Raw genomic sequence first — 22,774 nt, forward strand, 5'->3', positions numbered from 1 at the left:
ACCATATAACATTCTGCAAAGAGCAAAACTATGAAGACAGTAAAAAGATCAGTGTTTTCCAGTGATTATTGGGGGAGGGAGGAATGAATAGGTGAAGCATAGCCAATTTTTAGGGCAGAAAATTACTCTTTATGATATTATAATGGTGGACACATGTCATTATAAATTTGTCCAGACCCATGAAAGTATAACATAAAGAGTAAAGGCTAATATAAACTATGGACTTTCAGTGATTATGATGGGTTAATGTAGGCTCATCAGTTGTAACAAATGTACCACTGTGGTGGGGGAATATTAATAATGGGGGGGTGCATGTGGGAGGAGGCAGTGGGTATATGGGAAACCTCTGTTTTCTGCTCAGTATTGCTGTGAAACTCGAACTGCTGTAAAATAATAAAGTCTACAAACTTGTGACTAGAACACTAACAAGTTCTGGAAATCTAATGTACTGCATCAGTGATTACAGCCAACAATACTTATCATATACTTTAAAGTTGCTAACAGACTAGATCTTAAATGTTCTCATTGCAAAAAAATAAATTATAATTATGTGGAATGAAAGAGGTGTTAGCTAACCCTATGGTGGTAATCATACTGCAATATATAAAAGTATCAAAGCAACACGCTGTACACCTTAAACTTACAAAATACTGTGTCAATTATATCTCAATTTAAAAAAACAGCATTATAGAAAAGTCTATTTTAAAATTCTGTAATTTCACTTTTGAGATAACTAAGGGGAGCATTTCTTTAAATACACGTTTTTCAATTGTTGAAAAGCATTATAAAATGTTGTATTCTTCTTACCCCACACCCCTTTATATCTTAGGACAGCTCTCCTTTCTTCTTCCCCTAAGAAAACTCTAAAGATTAAAACTGGTGGAAGGCTCTTCGCCTTGGAGCACACGAGAGGAAAAGAACCCCGCAGACCACAAGAGGAAACATCTATCCGGCACCCAGGGGACCTAAGGAGACTGAGGAAACCACGCCCCTACCCCAGTTGGATCCGAAGCCGAAGGGAGGGGGGAAGCAGGGTTCACGCCCCCGCTGGCACACAGCCCAATTGGCCAATTGCCATCACTGCAGACCTCCTCTGTTATTTGATTGGTTTTAGCTGTGAAGCCCCCTCCCGAATGTCTCGCTCGGACTGGCCCATTTCCCGGGACTAGACGGTGGCCAGAGGAGGACAAGAGACTTCTACACGCAATGGCGGGACTGTTTGGGTGACATCTGAAGCGCAGCCGCACGTCAACAAGCGTTCAGGCACCAGGGACATGGCTGCGGTCTCGGTGGTGTCGGTGCTGCTGGTGGCGACGGAGTGGCAGCGTGTCCGGATTCGGATGCTGCTGCCGCCAAGGCAACGGTGGGTGGAGGGGCCGTTGCGTTCTTGCCCTGGGGTTGGGGCGGGGGGCTGTTTGCCCTGCCTGAGTGGTGTGCCTGGTCCGGAAATACCAGAGGCTCGGTAGACTCTGCTGTCAGGGGATTCTGATTTCAGTCCCAACCCGAGAGGGAGTCCTCCTACATCCAGCCCTTCCGCTTCTTCCCCCTCCCTAGGTTCACTCGCCCTTTGCCTTCGTTTCTCCACTTAGGCGCAGAGGGTGGGGGAAATGGAGTTAGGCCTGCCATCCTCCCACTCTCCCCAAGCTATGGGGGCGAGAATACGGTTGCCAGATTTAGCAATAAAAATACAGGACGCTAGTTAAATTTAAACTCAGATGAACGACACATAATTTTTTTAGTATAAATATGTCTCCGATATCAAGTAAAATTAAAATATAAGCATTATTTGTCTGAAATTTAACTGGGCGTCCTGTTTTTTATCTGGCAACCCTAAGCAAGAGTAACATTTGTACACTTCCTAACCATTTACAGAGTCCTTTCGTAGGACTCCCCGTTTGGGGAGTGTTGTGATCCGTGTTCTGATGAAACCCATAGTGTCTTGCCCAAATTTAAGCAACTAGTAAGTAATGGGGCCAGGACAGCCCATTTCAGTTCTGCTGTCCCTCCTCAGGGGTGTAGTTCAAAGAAAGACTGCTACAGAGCACTTCTTAATTGTTGAAATGAATCTAGTTAACAAAAGCAAATTTATCTTTCAGGGGGGCTGGAGAGTTGTTTTATGTTCGGGTTCCTCGCTGTGGCATTTACCTTATATTTTGGGGAAGAAATAATGGTATTAAATTCTCAAGGAAAAATGATTCACTATATGATGATGGAAGTATATTTTATATATTAAATCACAATGGCATATCATTTGACTCTATTGTCAGTGGAAAAAGTTATATTCATGCAAGAGATCCATACATGACAGTGAAGTTAGGGATTAAAGCAGTATAGAGTATTCTGAAATGAGACATCCAGGTTCAAAGCCTAGCTTTACCACTTTGATGGCAGCAGGCAAGTTACATCATCTCTCTAGGACTCCATTTCCTCTTTTTTAAAACAGAAATGATAATGGTTGTATCCACTTCATAGGATTGTTTTGTTAAATTCTTGTCAAGCGCCTGGGACATTGAAATTGATTAATTTTAGCCATGATTAGCCATTATATTTTGACTTTTAGTAAATGTGAATTTTTGGCATAAATCATTAGATAATTAATTTTTTTATTGAGGTATAGTCAGTTTACAATGTGTCAATTTCTGGTGTACAGCACAATTCTTCACTCATACATGAATATACATATATGCATATTCTTTTTCACTGTGAGCTACAAGATACTGAATATATTTCCCTGTGCTATACAGTACAAACTTGTTTAAATTAAATATTTTAATTTTAGTTTTAAGTTGAAAAAAGCCAGGTATTTAAGAATATTATGAATATAGTGAATTTCAGTGAAAAGAAACATACTGTTCAATAATAGAGCAGATATTTTAGACCATAACTTACCAATTTTACCAAATCAAATACCTGTAAACCAGGATAATATAATAAAATATTTATATATTAGTATTTGCTCCCCATGTATAATTTTATATGATTTTCATTTTCATTGTGTTATAAACAGGAAGAAACATTACCAAGCACCAGGGGAGAGAAAATGACTAGAGTGAGGGGGGTAAAGCCAGAAAATAGGTTTATGGTCAGTGGCTGTTTATGGTGAGATAGACTTAGAATGTCAAGCTTTTTAGCAGTTTTACATTTTTTTGTATATTGTTTTACTTCCTTAGTGTTCATAGTGTTAATGTAGTTTACTTACAAACTATTCACTAAAATTCCTCTTGGGAACTTTTCCCAGTTTTTCTCCAAAAAACTACAAAATCTTTCCACCACCTAGAAAGGTATGTGGAATTACGAAATTAAAGATCTAGTCTTTAGCAACTACTGACTTTTACCCAAGTGATCATAAATACATACTTAACATATCTGAGCTTTTGTTTATCTCTAAAATCATAACTAATAAAAACCTACTCCCTAATCCCCAGGGTTTATAATTGCTACCAATTATTAATAGCTATTATCCACCAGAGAAGACATCAGCCATGGATGTATCCAACTATTTGTATTCTTTGTGCCTGCCCCAGGCCTCCCAGAGAGCTGGAGAAACTTGCACACTGGAAAGACTTGGTACTAATGTAATTCCTGGTAGGCAGCTTCACCTGGGCTTTCAGCACTGCACAGCAGGCCCATTGTTTCTCTAGCCACCTCTTTCTGCTTTTCTGTGCAACTGCTATTTTGAATCCTCCTCACTTTTTTCAAGCCTCTGCCATCCCTTATAAGCCATTCTCAGCAAATGATCTCAATGTTATTGAGAAAATAGACTACCTGAGCTTCTGAGCTTCCTGCCAGCAAATCTGCCCACCCACCTTCATCTGTATCCATCCAACTTCCACCTACCTAGTCTCCATCGCCTGTGCCATCCTCCCCCTCTGACCATCTCAGTGTCTCTGCTGTCAGCCCTTCTGTCATCTGGATGGTTAATCACACCCTCTTAACCAGATCCTTGCCACCAGCTTATAAATATTCTATAGTCTCTTTCTTCTTCAGGAAACAATTGTAGGTCCCATTCTTCTTCCCACCTAAGCCTCTCTTTCTTCTCCCATTTATAATCAAATTTTAAAAATTATCAGCCCTGATGTTTCTATTTCTTTACTTCTCATTCCCTTCTCAACCCACTCCTCTTATGCTTCTGTCCTCACCCCTCTACTGAAACTGTTTCTAAGGTCACCAATAACTTCCTTGTCCCTAAATCCAATGCACTCTTGACTTCTTAGCAATATTTAACTCTCTCAACCAGTGTTCAGGCAAACTATAGCATGTGGACCACATTTAGCTTCAGCATGTTTTTATATGGCCCATGAGCTAAAATATTTGCTACCTGGCCCTTTACAGAAAAAGGATGCCAACCCTGTCTATAAGTCAGTTCTTCCTTTTAGAAATAAATTCTTCTCTTGTCTCTTCCCTTATAAATAAGTCTAGTTTTCCTTTTGCTTTTCCCTCCTCTGTTTCTCAGTCTCTTGTTGAATTACCAGACCCTTAGATGTTGGAATTCCCCAACACTCTGTGTTGGAAGTGAGATCTTCTGGATCTCATATATTCCAAAAGCTTTGTTGAAAACCCCCAAATTTCTCTAACTCAGTTTTTCTTCTGAATATCATACATGTGTGTTCAGCTGCCTACTCAGAGTCTTCACTTGGTGTGCTCCAGATACCCCAAGCTCAGTATATTTGAAATTGAATTCACAATCCTGTGCTAATCCTGCTTTTCCTGCAGACTGTCAAAGCTAAGTAGATTAGAACATTATTGCTCATTAAGTTAATGCCAGAAATTTGGGGATCCTTGAACATCTCTCCTCCCTCCCCTATCTTGTTCCACCCACAAAGTAATCACCAAATGCTGTTAATTCTATTGTCTACATGTGTTTTACTCTAGTTAATTCTTTCTGCCCAATACCACCACACCCTTAAGTCAAAAACACCATCATCTAGTCAAATGCTTTAACCTCCTAAGCAGCTTTCCTATTTCTCTCTTCTCTTTTAAAAAGAAAAAAGTTTTTTATTGAGATACAATTCACATTCCATAGAAGTTACCCTAAAATTTACAATTTAGTGGTTGTCAGTATATTCACAAGGTTCAAACATCAGTGGTGTATATCTGGTATTTTCACCATAGTCATCTTTGCTGTAGACATTTTTACCAAAAAACGATAAAATAACTGGTTGACAGTTTGGTTTGATAGTTTGGTTTCAACTGGTTGACAGTTTGGTTTCATGTGTCCATTGACACAGTACTCCTATTTTTATATTATATACATCTTAGCCCTTATAATGATCTACACAGGGACGAGTAGACATAGTTTTAAAATAGTGGGTGATTACAACTATGTACATTGACTTGATAGAAAATATGGTGACAGAACTTACTGGAGGTGTGAAATAAGACAGTGTAAAGCCAAACTGCATACTATATTACAAAATGATAAGTTTGCAGAGCTATACTCAACAGACTGAGAAACTGAAGCTTGCTTTCTTTCAGGGTACCAGGATCCATGTCCTTTGTGTTACTGTTGTTAAGTTCAAATGCAGATTTGCAACAGGAAGACAGAAATGATCTGTAATAGTTGGAAATTTTTGTCACTTGTGATACATCTGTTATCTGCTATCTGTTTTGAAACCTTACTGCTATGTTACCTATGAAATAAAGCTTTTCTTAATAAAGTTGTAAGCTTTATTAAGATCAAGGCTGTCTGAGTTTCCTATTGGAAAGATATTTAAAGTGAATGATAAGTCAATTTTTAAAGTGAAAGTGAATACATATCGGAGCAATTTGCCTTAGAGCTGTAGAGCTTATTTCACTACTTACACGTCTTACACATAGAAGAATAATGTTGGAAATGTCTGTTTTGGTTCCTTAACTATCTAGCTGGTATCTCTAGGAAACTGAGGATCCCAAGTTTGAAAAAGCCCAAAAATCTAATTTAAAATGAGATGCTTAAAGGGATATTATCTTGAAGCAGTGTGTCTACATGGTAAGCTTGGAAGTGATTCTGTGTTGTGCTGCATAAAAGCTGTTTGCAGACCAGAATCTTAAACTAAATGTAAACAGTTTAGCATTTAGCCATGTGCTTCAAAAGTCATTTGGTGGAGCCTTTATTTGTACAGCATAAATAATTAGAGCTTTTGACTTTTAGATCCAAAAGGTAGTTCTGGCACTTGAATACTACCTGGGAGTAACTTGTCATGCCTTTATTGTGTTGAACCAGTGTTCAAAATGAAATGCAAAAACTGCAGACTCATGGACACAGCACATCATGTCGCTGGTACTCCAGGAACAACATTTGATATGTTAAATAGAAGATACCTTTGTAAGTATTGCCATATTTTTCCTAGGGCATTTTTTTAACCAGGGATATTTGAGGTATGGGAGGGAAAATAATTAGCCTAATTGTTTAAGCCATTTGCCATGCAGGAATATCTAGAGGTGATACTAAGATTTTTCTTTAATAGGCTTTATTTTTTAGAACAGTTTTAGGTTTACAGAAAAATTGAGAAGAGAATTCCCAGTTTCCAGTATTATTAACATCTTCCATTAGTATGCTACATTTGTTAAAATTAATGAACCAACATCGATACATTATTATGAACTAAAAAAAAGTCCAGAATTTACCCAGATTTCCCTATGTCCTTTTTCTGTTCCAGGTCCCCACCTAGGATACCACAGAGACATTTAATTCTCATGTCTCCTTAAGCTCCTCTTGGCTGTACCAGTTAATGAAATTTTGCTTGTTTTCAATGACCTTGACCATTTTGAGAATTATTGGTCAGATATTTAGTAGGATGCCTTTAGTATTGGAATTTGTCTGATGTTTTTCTCAAGTTTAGACTGTAGTTCTGGGTTTGGGGGAGGAAGACCACGTAGGTAAGGAACCATTTTCATCTCATTCTATCAAGGCTTATTACTGTTGTTGACCTTGATCGCCTGGCTGAGTTAGAGTTTGTCAGGTTTCTCCACATAAAGTCACTTTTCTGCCTCTTCTTCTGTACTGTAGTCTTTGGAAGGAAGTCTCTATGCACAACCCACCTTAAGACTTTTTTTCATATTCCAAAATGAATCAGGAGGCTTATTTTTGATGAAGCCAATACAGATCTTGAGCCAAGGGATTAAAGATCAAATCCATGGGATTTACCAGAAATCAAATACAAGGATTCAGCTGTGCACATGATTTTTCTGTAGCTGGCAGGTTGGTTTAATTGTTACAATATAGCTGTGAAGTGCTATATTGTCCTTTCCCCTGCCAAAAGCAATTGTTTCCTACAATCTCTGTCTAACTCAATTCTGTAGTAAGACAGGGACGCTTGGTCTCAAACATTTCTCTCAGTATTATTATGAAAATTGTTATAACTGTTTAATTGATATGCAGCATAACTAGTTGTTGTCTCTTTTTAAGGTTGTGTTGCTTTCTGCCTTTATGCCAATCGATATGTTGAAGTCTTCAAAAAGTTCCTGAGAGACCCGTTTCAAATTCTGATAAAGAAGAACTGACCCTTGAAAGAGTCAATATCATATAATAATTTTGAAAAAGGGTAATGTTTTTCTAATTGATATACATAAAAATTACAGCTAGGATTTGCTTTTACCTTCTTATTTAAGCTCTGTGCTAAAATTGCAGAAACTAGTATCTGCAGTGTCTTAGTCCTTGTAATAAAGCTGGCAGAGTAAACAAAGAGAAACACAACTGTACAAATGGTAGAACAACCACGGGTAACTCCAAGGTGTTTTGTTCTAAGATTTGGTACAATCATATCTGTATTTAAGCAGAATTAATGAATGAATTTCTAAGTATTTCCTTCTGATGGTAGGGATGAGAGTTAGAAATCAAATGGCTTTTTACTCCAACTCTGATCCAAATTCACATTTTCCTCTCTGATATACTCCAGGGAGGAATCGTGTGTGCTTTGTGACATATGAGAGACTGGCCAGTAGAACACAGGGCAGAAGGTGGATGTCTGAGAAAATGCATGCCAGGAATTTCAGTTTCTGTTGTGGCAAGAACTGCTCTTCCCTAGTACTGGTGATTAAGACACTGTTAATCCCATTTCCTTAATAAACTGATGCAGGATCTAGTTACAGTGTAGCTGTGAAGTGCCACATTGTCTTTACCCCCTGCTCAAAATAAGACTGTTTCCTTCAAGCCCTGTCAGCCACGGTGCTGTAGCAGCCAGGGATGCATGGTCTCATACACGGTTACCAATTTAAACCCTGCCTTAACAAATGACTCCTGAGAGTTAAGGCTTATTAATATCTTGCAGGTGGTGACAGAAAAAAAGAGATATTCCCAAGAGGGAATTCAGATAGGGGAAAAACTGTGTTTTGATTACTACTGACTTACTGGTATTTCATTTAATTACAATATTTATCTATTAAAAGGTGGTTTGGAGAGGATTTTTCATCACCTTTGTCAGCTTAAGCTATGTGGGGGAATGAAGACCACGCTCCACAGTGAGCCGTGTGACTTATATGTGGTTCCTTACTATTTTGTGGCCTAAGAGATTGTGCAGAAGTTGCCTTTTGAATCAGAATGTGAATATATATTATCATATCTCAGGCTTATGATTTTTATGTTCAACTAATATCTATGGTTATAAACTATGATCTGCCCACCGCTTGTGGAAACTATGTTCTCAGTTGAGTCATTTGTCATCTGCATTGAATGACTTGCTTTTATTCTGGTGAAATAACTTCAGGTACTGCTTTTCAAGTATGATTTTGTCAGCCAGACAACTTTGAAAAGTCAGTAAATGAACCAGGAAATGTAGTAACATAGTAAGTTGAATTTACTTAAATTGTACTTGTAAAGATTCATGGTTGCTCAAAACACAGTGGGAAAGCCATGTGAAATGTAGCCCAGATTTTGTATTTTATACAGTTGATATTCAAAGGGAAAATCAATAATGCTGTTAGATTAGTTGTCTTAACTTACACATGAGGGGTTTTTTTTGGTCTTGTTTTGGTTTTGGTCATGTTGCTTATATCTTGTGCTTTCCTGGTGACTCCTCTGTAATTGAGATTTTCTTGGTGTTTTCTGGTAGCAATTTATGTTGACCCTGGCTTACATACAGTGGCTTTATCACTAAATAAGTTAAATTATGTCCTGCTACTAATGTAAAAATAACTTTGTCCAAAATATAGTGGTTGAGAAGAATAGGTGATGAGGTGATACTCAGAAATGGCATTGGCCTGATTAAGGACATAGATTCATAAGTGAAGTAGCTTGTTGTTTGGATAAAGAGCAAGAAAGTGTTTCCATATTTTTTTTCTCTTGTCTTGGTTATTTGATACTTTAAGTTGCTCAGCCAAGACATTTTTGATTGGTTCTATCATCTGTTTTAGTAGAGGGTTGTGGTGGTAAACATCTCTCATTCATTTGTGTTACAGTGTATGAGGTGAGCAGAGCAGAAAGCACTGATAAATATGGGTTACTATAACAAATCTTTGGAAGTTTCCCCACTACTGGAAAAAGTTTTAAGTCCTGGACCAAGTCTGTCGTGTTGGAAATGCCCTATATCTGCACTGCCCCACACAGTAGTGACAGCCCACAGGTGGCTACTGAAATGTGGTTAATGCAACTGAGGAACTGAATTTTCTATTTTATTTTAATTCATTTTAATTTAACTAGCCACGTGTAGCTAGTGACTATTGCATTGGACAGCATAGTCCTAAATAATAGTTAACATTCCAGAGTTTATATTTTCCATTTATAATTCCAAAAGTGTGTCAAAACAGATTACACAACTGTTCCCTGGTGTTTACGTCTGTTGCAGGCTAACAGCTGCTCTTAGCCGACTTTGCTATGGGCTATAATTTCACTACCCCAAACACAATACAGTCATCTGCTTTATAAATAATAACACTCAGGTGCCCGAAAGAATTTGATCTTGCAGCCAGATGAATCTTGTTGAATTAACTACAGAAGAAATCTTTTCTTTTTCTCTAGCTATTGTAGTTAACATCTAGCGCTTCAGTTAGAAGCACTCTAAGTATAATCTTGGCAAATAAACAGCCACTGATGGTTAACAAGTAGTTCATATCATTAGTAGTTTATGTAGCATTTGATCAGTGATAGTCTCATTTATAATTTTTCTTTTGTTCAGAATTGGCAGTGAGTCAATTTGGGAGGAAAACTGTGGCCATAAACATTGAAGAAGACAGGACTTACATGACACAGACTTTCGTACTACCGTGGAGGAAATGCCACTGAATGTGGCAGACTAATTCCTGGGATGAGATGGTTTTGAATGCCACGTTCGCTGTTGCTGAAAAGGTAATCACAATATGCATTGTACTTCTTTTGGGGGGAGTATTTGAAGCTTGTCTCAATGCTCAGAACAGATCAAAAATGTAGATTTTTGATAGCAAAGCAATTTCAGCATGAGCTCATGTAAGGAAAGTCATTGACTTCATGCTCTACAGAATTAGACTGTTGGGGCTGGGTATGAAAGATAGAGTTGTAAAAATATTTCTTAGAAATTTATTTTCTAGTTCTGTAAACATTGTTATATTGAGTATTTGCTGTTATTTAATAATATACTTATTAAATGTGAACTGAAAGATATCTGCTGTATAAAAGCAGCCAAGTATATTAAACTAGTGTTCTGCCTTTATGGTGTTAGTCATTAGGCTGAGTAGAATGAACTTTAAAATGACTTTTTTAAGAAAGTACTTGAATTCATTTTGTTTGGTATCATTTTTATTCAGTAAGGCATTTTATTAGTGGTTAACTGTAAACTTGAGTCTTTTGCTAAGCACCAGCAATAATCATATCCTATGGTTAAATCCCAGAAAAACTGCCATATTGTATATTGAATGTTCAATAAAATTACAAAGAAGTATATTTTTCTTTAAAGTTTTTTGATCCTTGTTCCTTAAAGATTTCTACTTGTTGCCATACCTTCATATTTTCCAAGGAAAGAGATAAAACAGCGCTCTATAGTAAATATTTTATTCTACTTACAAAACTATACACAAAGGATGCAAGAAATGTGACTCTTCATACTAAGTTTTAATAGTTCCAGGTTAGCTGCTGCTGGGCAGTAGCACAAAGGCTGATCAGTTGCAGATTTCATCAGCACCATCTGTTAAGCATCTGCTTCTTTGAGAGGAAAAAAAAAGCATTAGAATGTAAGATTGCTCCCTCTTCTGGTGTGGCAAACATTTCCTGCTATATGCCACGTAGCTACTCAACAGTAAGGTTTTTGTTAATAAGCTAATTAATCTGTAAATTTCTTTTTCCATAACAATACATGGATTTGCTATAATAGGCCCCATTATGGAAGGATTAAGTATGATCTTTGTTTTCTTCTCACAAATTACTTATTAAACAATCTTTTTCTTGACCACAGTTTATCATTTGCCAGGAGAACTACACTGACTGTGACTTCCACTAGTTGCTTTGCTTGATATCACATAGGAAAAAATATGATAATGAATTTCTAGGGAAGAGCAGCATCCCTGTCCTTTCCCAGGGTTAGTACTGATGCTTGCCGGTGTCCACTGGGGGGAAAAATGCACAGTGTAAGAGCAGTGAGATTCAGTTTTATTCAGGGACCTTACTGAGGACTACAGCCTGGAAGACAGCCTTTTAGATAGCTCTGAGGGACTGCTCTGAAGAAGCGGTGGTGGGGGCCAGTATATATATGAATTTTTTTGGCTGGAAAATACATGTACTCAAGCAAACATCTTGGTAAAAGAATACTGCTAATCACACACACACACACACAAACAAAAACAAAACAAAAAGCAAAAAAACCCTAGCTATCTCAGTTTACTTATTTTGGTGCTTATCTATGCATGGGAAGATGCAGGAATCTGGGGTCGTTGAAATTCTTCTTTAGATATGCATCTTAGCTATCTAGGGGTCCATATATCCACAAATCAGAATGCTTCATCCTGAATTCCTTTTTAGGTGTGTAAGTCAGTAACTGCCAACCTACAGTATACCTTGCCTTGATCCTTATAGAACATCCTTTGTTTACATGACTTTCCTCATTATGAAACTGCTGCTGTGACAAATAAGACAAATGCTAGAATCCTTGAAAGTATCAGGTCAATTCAAAGCCATCACTGTCTTTGGTAAGTAAACATTTAAAAGGAGATTCTAAAGAATGAGAAAAGTAGGGCATGGCATCTATCCTCATGTCCCTTCCCTACAGAGATTGGAAGGCAGGGGGAGAGAACTACATAAAGATGAGACAAAACCAAACAAACATAACTTGGATTGTATTAGGAAAAGGTATAACTAACGGAATTTACTAGAAGGTCTTCACAGCCCTGTTTAATAATGAGGATTTTAGCCAGGATCAAAGGCAACCATTATCTCCATCCAAGGACACCTTTGATTACTTTCTTAAACTCAGTGGCAAGAGGCAGTACTTCCTCAATATTTCTGCCCCTCGGGGCCCCACTCTTGCTTTTCTCCCTCCTACATTTGTGGCCTCTGCTGTCCTCTCAACATTTGCAGGCTTCCTGTGTGCTCCTCGGAGCATCAGACCAACTGCTCTCTGGATATTTTTAGTCCGATGACTCTGGCACTTCAATATGTGCAAAACCAAACTCTGCATCTTTCTTCCATGCTGATCTCACTACCTTGTATTGCCTTCTTTTATCAAGACTTTGGCAATGGTCTCCAAATTTGTTTTCCTGCCCTTGATCTTGCTTTATACAATCCATTTACTACTCAGCCCCCAGGGTGATCTCATAAAAATAAATTATTCAATAGCTTTCCTTTCCACCTGGGATAAAATCCTAACTCCATGGATTTCCTGTCTTTGGTGTTGCATCTAAAAAGTCATCACCAAACCCCAAGTCATCAAGATTTGCTCCTGCTATTTCCTAGGAGTTTTATAGTTTTGTATTTTATATTATCCACAGACTGGGTAGCTTATAAATGACAAAAATTTATTGTTCACATTTCTGGATGCTGGAAGTCTGAGATCAGGGTGCTAGCATGGTCTAGTGAGGGCCTTACGCCTGGTCAAAGACTTCTCATTGAACCCCCACACAGTAGAAGAGGTAAAAGCTCTTCTGGGCCTCTTCTATAAGGGCACTAGTCCCATTCATGACTCCAGCACCATCATGACCTAATCACCTCCCAAAGGCCCTACCTACTAATACCATTACCTTGGGCACTGGGATTTCAACATATGAATTTGGAGGTGGGGGTGGGAAACATTCAAACCATAGCAATGTCCAGTCCCAAATTCTCTTCTGTCTTTGTGTGGAATGTACTGTTTTGGTTATTAAATTTCCTAATCTAAGTGTCCTTCCATCTATCATTAAAATAAGTCATTTAGCTTTCTTTTAAGGTGATGTCTATGTCATGTTGGCTTTGGTATGGTCATCCTCATTATCTAAACTCTTAGCAAATATTGTCACAACATTCATAATGTTGAAATTATACTAGCACTATCTCACTGCAAAGGACAGTTCGTCAATCCACCAGCCAAATCAAAGACAACTGCTAACACTGTCACTCAGAATATACTCAGGTTGTACACTTGAGGTGCCTCACTTAGAATAATACACAAATGGATAATCGATTATTGTGAACTGCAAATCATGATTGCCAATGTCAGCAGCCAGGAGAAAAAACAAGCAAAAGCAACAGCAAATGCTGTATCCACTCAATGCTAAAAATATTGTCACTTTCAGGCCACTGGAGGGGGAGGGAGTTGCCATATGGATTTATAATTTTTCCCCAACCTTCAGCACTTAATGCCTAAAGCTGGGACTCTTCATGTTCTTGTTTCCTGGGATGCAGGACCTTCAGTGCTAACTCAGGAGTCCTGGGCAAATCAGAACAGCTGGTTACCCTCCTCAATTCAGTATAGTTAGGAAGTTTAAAAACCAAACCCTCCCATCCTTAGCAACATGAATTGTCTAGCCACTGTTTGCACAAACTATAACCAAACCCCACTGACAGTGTTGATGTGATGAGGGGAAGATCTAGGAAAGGTAAACTCCTCTTTACAATACCCAGCTTCTCTTTTATAACAAAAGAACACCTGAACTTCACCAGTTGAACATAGTCACTAGGTGGCCTTTCCCAACCAAAAGCAAAAGCATCTCCATGTGTTGTATATTGGTTTGATATGATTTCCACTTGTTTATGATTTAAGTTGCTTTAATCCACTTGTTCATGACAAAGACAAAAAAAAAAGGAGTTGTTTTTAGATTTAAAGTTGTTTCCATATAAGAATGAAATAAGCTGTGTCAGGATGTCATCATCTCATCAGGTGGGTTGATAAGCACTCAGAGCTCAGCTGCTGAGGGGCTGAGCTGGGGGTTATCAGTAAAACCATAAGAAGCAACCATGGTGAAGGGACATTTAGACTATAAATACCCAAAGTGTGTAAGGACAACCCAAGAGTTTCAATCTAGGCAAAGCTACCCTTTGCTGATCTAGCTCTCTGAAGACTGTGGACAAAAAAATTAGTTAATAGTCAATGTAAAAAGAACTAGAGATATTTATTGGAGTCAACCTGAGGATTATGACCTGGGAGAAAGAATTTCAGAAAACTCTAAGGACTGTTCCATCATTTAGAAATCAAAGTACAGTACATCCCTTTTCAAGACAAAGGGTTATATAACAAAGTAACATCTTGACAGTTTACATGGACCAGATTTGCACACACTGGGTGAGTAGTGAGTCATTGTGACCCCTTACAAGTTCAGGAGAGGAATGTTATCTCCTAAGGAGTTACCTTGCTGGCGCCAGGAGAAAATTGCTTTTTTTGGTCTAGCAGGCATTCTTGTGTCTTCTAAGGAAATCTGGCTAATGGAAAATGCAGGTGCACAATGCACACTAAAGAAAAGGGGCGAGTGGCCCAAATGGGCAGAGAGAAAATTTTATATTTGATTTTTTTTCTTGTCCTGCCTTAAAATAACTATTTCCTCCAGACCTTGGGGCGTTGGCTCCTGCGGTGGTAAAGGCGACTCTATCCGCAATGGCAAAAGCCCGCCGCGCGTGCCCAGACCAGCTTGCCGCCTACACCGCTTTCGTTGCCTAGCAATCTGCTATAGCAACAGAGGGCTTTCCACTTTCGCTTGCTGTCTGCTGGACTTCAGCTCCAGGTTGCCTAAACCAAGTCTCCCCAGAACCAACCTCAGAGCAAGGTACACCTCAGCTGAATTTCGACTTCATTTCTGTCATCTCCCCTCGCCTGACAATAGTGTAATTAATCTATCATTTGTTTGGAGTGTGTTCTTTTTTATTGGTTTTTTTAAGAGACTTTATCATTACACCATTGGCTTGTATAATTGTAAGCCGTGTAGTGAACCCAGGTTAAACTGTTAGTAAAGAAAATACCTGCATAATTTACCTGAGCATAATTTACCGTCCCCAAAACAGCATGATCCAAATTCATTCACTAAAACTAAACAACGTTGCCCCAGCCCTGGCCTTGCTGATGGAGACCACGCACAGGCAATCGAGGCCCGCCCTTCTGGTTCATGCAGAGTCATAACGCATCTCTAAGGCACATCCTCTAGCTTCTGTAGTCAAAGTGCAGGAGTGAGGGCTACAGAGAAGCCCGCAGACCTGCCTGACCTGGAGAGAGAAAATGCTGGGCTTACAGGAAACAAAGCGATCCCAATAATGAATGTGGGCTCAGCAACCATCCAGGACAGAATGCTGTGGGTGCAGCTTCCTTTGTGCCCGCAGCGTGACTGGGCAACCAGTTAACAGGCTGGAACCAAAGTTGTCTGGTTTGGGGCCAGATTTATTGTACAACCTTGGGCACCCCTCCCTGCGCTCTGCATTGGTGATTTAATCTGCAAATTGGGGGTGAATATCAACGTATTCTTATTGAGGGGATATAAAAATTGCAGATGACTTCAGAGCCTGCTGAAAATAGGGAAGAGGAGACTACAGACGAGAACAGAACAAAGAGCTGCTTAGAAGAAAATATGCAAATATTTGGAATATAACTTCGGTTCATGTGTTTGGACTGGAGGCAAATTTATGTCCTCTTTTTTAAATAGGGAACACTGTTCAGAAGGATAAAGAAGAGAAAAGTAAAGGAATTCGGGGAAGCAGGTGGTGGACCCCACCCCAAGTCTGGGAGCTGTGCCTCACAACTACTACAAACAAACAAAACAAACAAACAAGAGAGTTCTTTAACCTTTTCTGGACAAAACTAGTTTATCTACAGTCACCTCTCGTCTATTCTCTCTCACCCCTGCAGACAACGCATTTCTTTGTTGAGGCTACTTTTGTAATCCTTAAAATACATGCCCAACCAACTATATTTGCTGAAATTGTAATTAAGATGACAAAGCCTGCATTTTAATTTACAGTTAAACTATGGCAGTTTCAATTCATCCTGTAAGTATTTGAGTACTTTCTATGTAAGTTCTCATCCTAGTCAATGAAAATAATGAACTATAGGGCCTTCAGCTTCGAAGTAATGGAGACAATTAGTTGGAGTCAAAAACAAAATCACAGAAAAAATCAGCACATCACTGTAAGGTCCAGGCAGGTCAGTGCTGACGCGGGCAACACCAACAGCAGGCCCCACAGGGGTGTCCCCAGGAGCAGAGATCAGCCAAGGTGGGATGAGTCACAGGATTTCAGAACAACCTGAGGATCAATGGGGCTGCAGGCAGGGGAACAATTGTTGTTTCAGGTGTCAAAGGTAAAGTTAGACATTAGTTAAAGCGGTGGACACAGATTTTGTTCAGTAACCACTGACAGTAGGGGAACGAGCTGAACTCCACCCCGATCTGTGCAGAGCCGACTGGGTGAGTAGGGGTTCAAGTAGAGTCAGGGAAGTGAAAAATCACAAAACATGGGTAAGAGTGAGCCAGTGTAAATGGAATTAGACAGCCCTGTTTGCCAGCTGTCAGTCTTGACATTAGGATTCTATCCTTCCTGATGATTACATATCGAAGGAACAGCTTTCAGTCCTTAAAAGATAGTCCTCAGTTTGGCTCAAATAAAACTCTTTTCTATTCCTATTATAGATTGTTCAGTATTTCCAATGACAAACCATTACTGACAAATGAGGGAAAATTTGTTTCCTGAGTTAGGAGCTAGGTGGGAAAATGTTTGGTTTTAGGCTTGTGTTGACTGCATTGTTGGAGAGATGACAGGTGAGGAAGTGCAGTGGGTGAGCTGAACTGGAGGCAGATGGGACTGAAGGTCCGGTGGGCACCCTGAGCAGAGCAGCTGTGAACACTCTTGGGTGGGGTTGGGGGGGAGGTGAACAGAGAGGCCTGGAGGAACAGTAAACTCAGAAGAAGGAGAAGAGGGAGGAGGCAAAGATAAAAGGAATTATCTTAAAGGGCTAGTTCATGAGAAGATTGAGGGGTAACAAAGGGAGAGGGAAACAGTTGGAAGGCGGGACGGACAAGGCCATCGTGGAGCTGGAGCAGGAAGACAGATGTGGAGCAAAGAGTGAGGGCTGTGCTGGGAGCACGGGGGTCTCAAGGTGGGGGCCAGGTTGAGGGGAAAGGCATCTTCCAGAAGGAGAAGCAACACTGACCCTGGAGCTGAAGGCTGAGTTGTGTTGACTAGAGAAAGCCAGCGGGTTTGAATTCAAAATGCACATATTTTTGTGTCCATCCATATGTTTCTCGACCACTGTTTCTGGCCGTTGTTGTAATATATGAACAACATCTAACCTGAAGGAAACTATATTTCTACATCTTGCTTAGTAGACATACAACACTCAGAAGTCTCAGGAACCCTTGTTTTACGGTGTGTATGCCATTTTATTCATATTCCCTCCCACATATTCAAGACAACTTACCATCAAGAAAGTCATTTATGTGGCATCACTTAGAACTGCATTTCCTCTGAAATTTCAAATTCCAGTCCACTCCCTTTTCAATCACAACCTCTAAATATTCATCGAGAATGCTCTGCACACCTGCCACCTGCCCCCTAACACCCCTGTCCACCCAGCAGTGCCCTGACCTTTCCTCTACCCACCTCCCTGTCTCAGATGCAGAATCACCTGGCACCTCTGCCCTCCTCTCCCTGGTTCCCATCCTTCCACCCCAGCAACCCCAGACCGTGGGTCATTCCCTCCCTCTAGACTCCTACAACACCTCCAGGGCTGTCAGGAAGCCTAAGTCACAGGCAGACAGCATCATTATACATGGCGATATCCAGCTGCAGGCAGAGTCCTTGGTGCTGAGTGACGGGCCTCCACTTGTCCTGGACCTGCTCCCTCTCCCAGGCTCTTCACCAGCCATGCTAAATCTCCCCCCTGCCCAAGGCCTGTCCTCCTCACTTAGCTGATGACTTCATCTCCTGTCCCACAGAGAAAGAAGACATCACACACATGTCAACGTCTTACCCCTCATGTGCTTCCTCTTCAGGAATTCCCCAGGCTGGCCAACCCTCTCCGCTCCCTCTGTAAACACATGGACCAGCAAGGTCCAGGTGAGGGAGAGGCAAGTGAGGCACTCATTTGAGGCACAAAGTTTAAGAAGGCATAGAAAAGAGCAGTAATCAAAATAAATAATATTTTAAAGAAAACCTTTTTTAAAGTAATGCAAAAACTCCTTGATGAACAAAATCTCAAAATTTTACATAGAGATGGGATCCATCTCTGCACTTATGCAGCCTCAGTCCCCTCACCCTAATCCCATCCTGCTGCTGGTGGCCCACTGGTGCTGGAAATCAGTCGTGACTCTGCATTCATATATACATAATGGGAACAAAGTTTTACCAAGAAACATTTACAGTTCCTATATGCAATCCATATTTTCATTTAAAAAAATTCTGATGGTAACCCACTAAACGGATTCCAGAAACCAGAGTGGAGACTTGCAATTTGAAGAAATCACCAGTAGGGGGATCCAAAGTTCTCTCCTACTGTAAAGTAATCATCTCAGCTTTCCGTCATGGCCAAAACAAAAACAAACTCCAAAGTTCCATAAAGGAGATACTATAATCCAAAGAAAAATTAGGGGACTAGAATTAGAAGATGTTATATGACTGTCAGAAAAAAAAAAAACTAAGTCATTTGATCATTCCATTCTGACTCCAGGTTCCTCCTTGCTGGGGAAATGCAGTATTGTCATGAAACCTGCCCCTCTGTCCTGATATGGGACATACACTCTATGGACATGCACTCAAACTTCAGGTCTCTTATTCTAGTCTGAACAGATTCATATAAATTAGGGAAAAGGACTGGGGTTTTCATTAAAAAAATCAACCTGATACCCAAAATACCTCATGAATCATCAGTATTAAAGATGAAAGTGGCAGGTTTAAAAACTACGACCTTGAGCTGATGAGGATTCTCTTGGAAGCCACAGTAAAAATCAGTTGTACTGCTTTGTATTTTATATTTTTAATCTTTCAAGTCTCACAGAGGACAATTCTTGGCTCTTGTCCGGATGGCAAAAGAAAAAAGATAAAATTTACCTGCAAATTCTTAACGCTACATTGATTTCCACATTCTAAGTCTTGTCTTTTCCTCGCTTCTTCTGATGATCTATATTCCTCATTAAACAAATTTGCCCCTGCTAAACCCAGTCCAGGAGCCAAGCGGGCATGTTAAAAGAAATCACAAATCATCCAGAATTTACTGGAAAGCTTGTAATTTCAATTTTGTAGACTTTTCTCAGGAAACCCATCATAGCAACTGGTGCTGAGAAGCATTCATGGTTCCCGTTTGATGGTAATTGCTTCCCCTCTGCGCCTAAGAAGGAAGGAACAGCCTGAAGTTTGAATTTATAACCCACATTTCACGTGTGAAAAATTGTGTTCTCTCAGTTGTTATATCATTTGTTAATTCAAATTTGAGGACTTCCAATTTGTTTGTCTCATCTACAAAAGACAGAATTCTACTCCATCACTGACTCTGGGTGTTTTGTGGCTGTGATGTAAGCTGTGAAACGTTAGCTCACACACGGGGCAACACAACGGGGCTACTTGGAGTTACCCCTCCACAAAGAATGCATTTAGAGAGTTAGTTCTTGATTTCAGTGTTAGTCCGAAGACTTTAAATTTCAACTTAGTGTGGTTGTGGGACAGAGGGGAAACTTGGGTTCTGTTACCATTTCTCACTGTTGGCCACTTGAGACCTACTATGTGTGTTCAGCAACAAAATTCACAACTACTTAAACTAAGTACCATCGTTCTTCACAATTTGCACATGGGAGTAGTTTTCCATTCACGGACATAAAAAAATTAAGGCAGTGGAATGCCAAATGAACAAACAGGCAAAGAAAAAGTCCTGAGTCTTTACTAAGGAAACTGGTGACACAAGGATTGTACAGCATTATTATATTTTAAAGGAGTTGTGCTAAAAGTCATTTAAAATTCCCAGTAACCAGTATGATGATAACAGAATTTGAAACAAACAACAAAGCTCAAATATAAAATAGGTCTCGAAGGAGTCAAATATTTGCTTTTCTAAGCTTTGCCCCCCTTATTCGTTCTTGGGGCATATTTGGGTTCACAGCACTGCTTGCTTTTTAAAATACTGATTCTTGTCAGTTTTGTTCTTGCCTGCTTAAGAAACAAACTTCTCCTTCTGCCCAGTCTTGCAGCAGTTACGAACATGGTGTGTTTCTTGTGCACCAGCCTCTGTTCTGAATGCTTTACACCTATAGTGACACTTTAAGCCTCACAACCACCTATGAGGGAGAAATAATCTCCCCATTTTGCAGAAGAAACTGAGGCACCGAGACATGAGGTTAACCATGTAATCGCCATAAATTCCAGACTCGGTGGCAGCTCAGAAGCAGCTGATTGGTTCTAGGTCCTGTCCCTGAGCTCCTCACCTGCCCTTCCTCCCTGACACTGACACAGCTGGAGGGGGCATATGGGGGTGAGGATGGGGAAGGGGATCTGAAGTGGCAACTTTTGCCATCAAGGAGGGAGAAAGAGAGAACAGGGGAGGAAAGGAGATAAAAGGATCGACTACAGTAATCAGCAAGCATGTCTAAAGAGGAACTTTGTCTAGGTAAACCTATCTGCCAACTTACAAGGAGAAGACTCTCTCTCTCCACCCTATTCCCACCCCCAGAAAAGCTGTCCCTCATGTCATTCAGTTATTACAAAGCAAAATGGAAGTGGTTTTTGATTGTGATTTTTTTTTTTAAGCACATCACATTTTTCTCAATACTTCTGTCTTACTGTAGATGCCACACAGGACATGGCTCAGAACTCACATTATTTCATCCCAGTGCAAAATACATAGTTTCTGCCTCACAGTATAAAATGCTGTATTTTCAGTCAAATCACAGAAAGTAATAATTTTGTAGTCCATAATTTGTTACAAAGCCATTGACATTAGACCACAAATAAGCTGACTCTTGGTTAGTAGGGCCCACATCTGCTCCCTTGCTCTACCCACTCCAGTGAGAAATCCAGAGCCGAAGCAGGCTGATACTATGTACTGTGTATACGTGCGAATGTTCACACAAGCTTTTATTCCTTCCAGGTTCAAGCTGAGCCATGCCCACCCAGGTTCCCGTGTCAGACTTGCACTCAAAAAACACATAGGATCATATCCTACCCCGCAAACTGCAGACTGGTACTCACACCACACGTACACATGCACACATGCACACAGACAAAACTTTACATGATTTTACATACAGATAAACATACCACATGAATAAACATTCTCAAAATAAGTCAGGAGATTGGTGAGAGGATCTGAGGCTTTTGGTGGGAGGATGGGAGAGGATGTGGAAGAGAGATGTGGGCGAGCAGGGCAGCCCAGAATGCCTGCCCTGGTGCCCACACTGTGCACCCACACAGGGAAAGGGGGCAGCAGTCTGGGAGGTCCCTTTGTTCATCTGGCAGAATTTCCTAGAGCAGACTGGATCCCCAAGGAAGGCCTTGAAGGAAGAAAAAAGATCAGAAGTTTTTATGGTTCAGAATAAAATACTGTTATTTTATTGGGAGAAAGTGCATGAAGATTTTGAATTAGGTTGAAAATAAACACAGAGAACACTGATAATGGTCACTTGACCAAAATGAAGATAGTGAACAAGACAGTAGCTGCTTTAAAGGAAGGAAGGTAAGAATTTGATTTGCAGAGCAAACAGGAGATACAGAAACTATTAGGGGAAAAATACGGTGGCATTGAGATGATGGGCTTGAAAATGAGAAGAGTAGCGGGTTTCATGTCAGACTTAGGAGGGAGACATAAGGCCGAGGTAGTACAGGGGAGAAGCATATTTATGGGAAAAACTCAGTGAGGAGAGTGAGTTTTATTAACTGTGGAAAGACAACCAAAACCCAACAGCAAGAAAGCACAGGAATAATCAGGAAATGAGGTTTGATAACAGAATGGCCTCACGCCTGACACACCAAAGTGTAACCACGTAGTGCCAGGCTTGGGCGGTTCAGCTTAATCTGCTCTCTCTGGATTCTGCTAGGGAGGAGGCGTCCTCAGAGACCCTGTACAGACCCTGCCCCATGAATTCACACACACCCCAGGCTGTGTGTTCTGAAACCAGTGAGCATTAATGCAAGCCTGGGCTGCTAGAGAAATGGGGGTGGAGTCCTGACCTAGCTTCCTACTGGCCACGGGATCTGAGCAAGTGACCCAGCTTCTCTGCGCCCCATGGTAATTCCTGCCTGGAAGGGTGCCGTGAGAACTGACTACAGATGCAATAACACGTGAGAAGTGCTGGGCACAGCGTCTGGCCGCCGTCACAGGCTGCCCACACTGGCCGCAGAAAGCTCCTCTCACTGGGTCAGCCAGTCTTCATGCTCTATCCCTTCATCATCACTATAAAAGGACTTGCTGTGTTTCACGTCTCTGGAGATACATTTTCTGTCATGTACGGAACTATGCTGCAG

General features: G+C 40.3%; 2 long non-coding RNA genes and 4 other non-coding genes across 11 annotated transcripts in view; 5 read left to right on the top strand and 1 right to left on the bottom strand.

Annotated features, from left to right (window-relative positions):
• Positions 1–1,156: 1,156 nt before the first annotated feature.
• The window catches only part of LOC107033266 (uncharacterized), a 37,540-nt gene continuing 15,922 nt past the window's right edge, over positions 1,157–22,774 (top strand). For 2 of the 6 annotated variants that reach the window (XR_012073016.1, XR_012073014.1), the window contains exons 1-4: positions 1,157–1,363; positions 6,203–6,304; positions 7,388–7,523; positions 10,092–10,261. This is a non-coding gene — a long non-coding RNA (uncharacterized lncRNA). Of the gene's footprint in view, positions 1,364–6,130; positions 6,305–7,387; positions 7,524–10,091; positions 10,832–14,895; positions 15,112–15,978; positions 16,303–22,774 lie in introns of those variants that run through there. The other 4 variants (XR_004191787.2, XR_012073018.1, XR_004191784.2 and 1 more) reach the window with 4 other exon arrangements.
• Positions 7,179–7,309, top strand: LOC116282902 (small nucleolar RNA SNORA63). The gene has a single exon (XR_004192441.1). It is a non-coding gene; the product is annotated as a small nucleolar RNA SNORA63 (small nucleolar RNA).
• Positions 7,576–7,743, top strand: LOC116282916 (small nucleolar RNA SNORA81). Its single transcript, XR_004192458.1, has one exon. It is a non-coding gene; the product is annotated as a small nucleolar RNA SNORA81 (small nucleolar RNA).
• On the top strand, positions 8,052–8,182 carry LOC116282901 (small nucleolar RNA SNORA63). Its single transcript, XR_004192440.1, has one exon. It is a non-coding gene; the product is annotated as a small nucleolar RNA SNORA63 (small nucleolar RNA).
• Positions 8,358–8,489, top strand: LOC116282908 (small nucleolar RNA SNORA4). Its single transcript, XR_004192449.1, has one exon. It is a non-coding gene; the product is annotated as a small nucleolar RNA SNORA4 (small nucleolar RNA).
• On the bottom strand, positions 10,924–14,906 carry LOC140696556 (uncharacterized). The gene is made up of 2 exons (XR_012073030.1): positions 14,700–14,906; positions 10,924–11,089 (listed from the first exon to the last, which is right to left on the bottom strand). It is a non-coding gene; the product is annotated as an uncharacterized lncRNA (long non-coding RNA).

The sequence above is a fragment of the Vicugna pacos genome, chromosome 1 (assembly GCF_048564905.1).
Source record: "Vicugna pacos chromosome 1, VicPac4, whole genome shotgun sequence".
NCBI lineage: Eukaryota > Metazoa > Chordata > Mammalia > Artiodactyla > Camelidae > Vicugna > Vicugna pacos.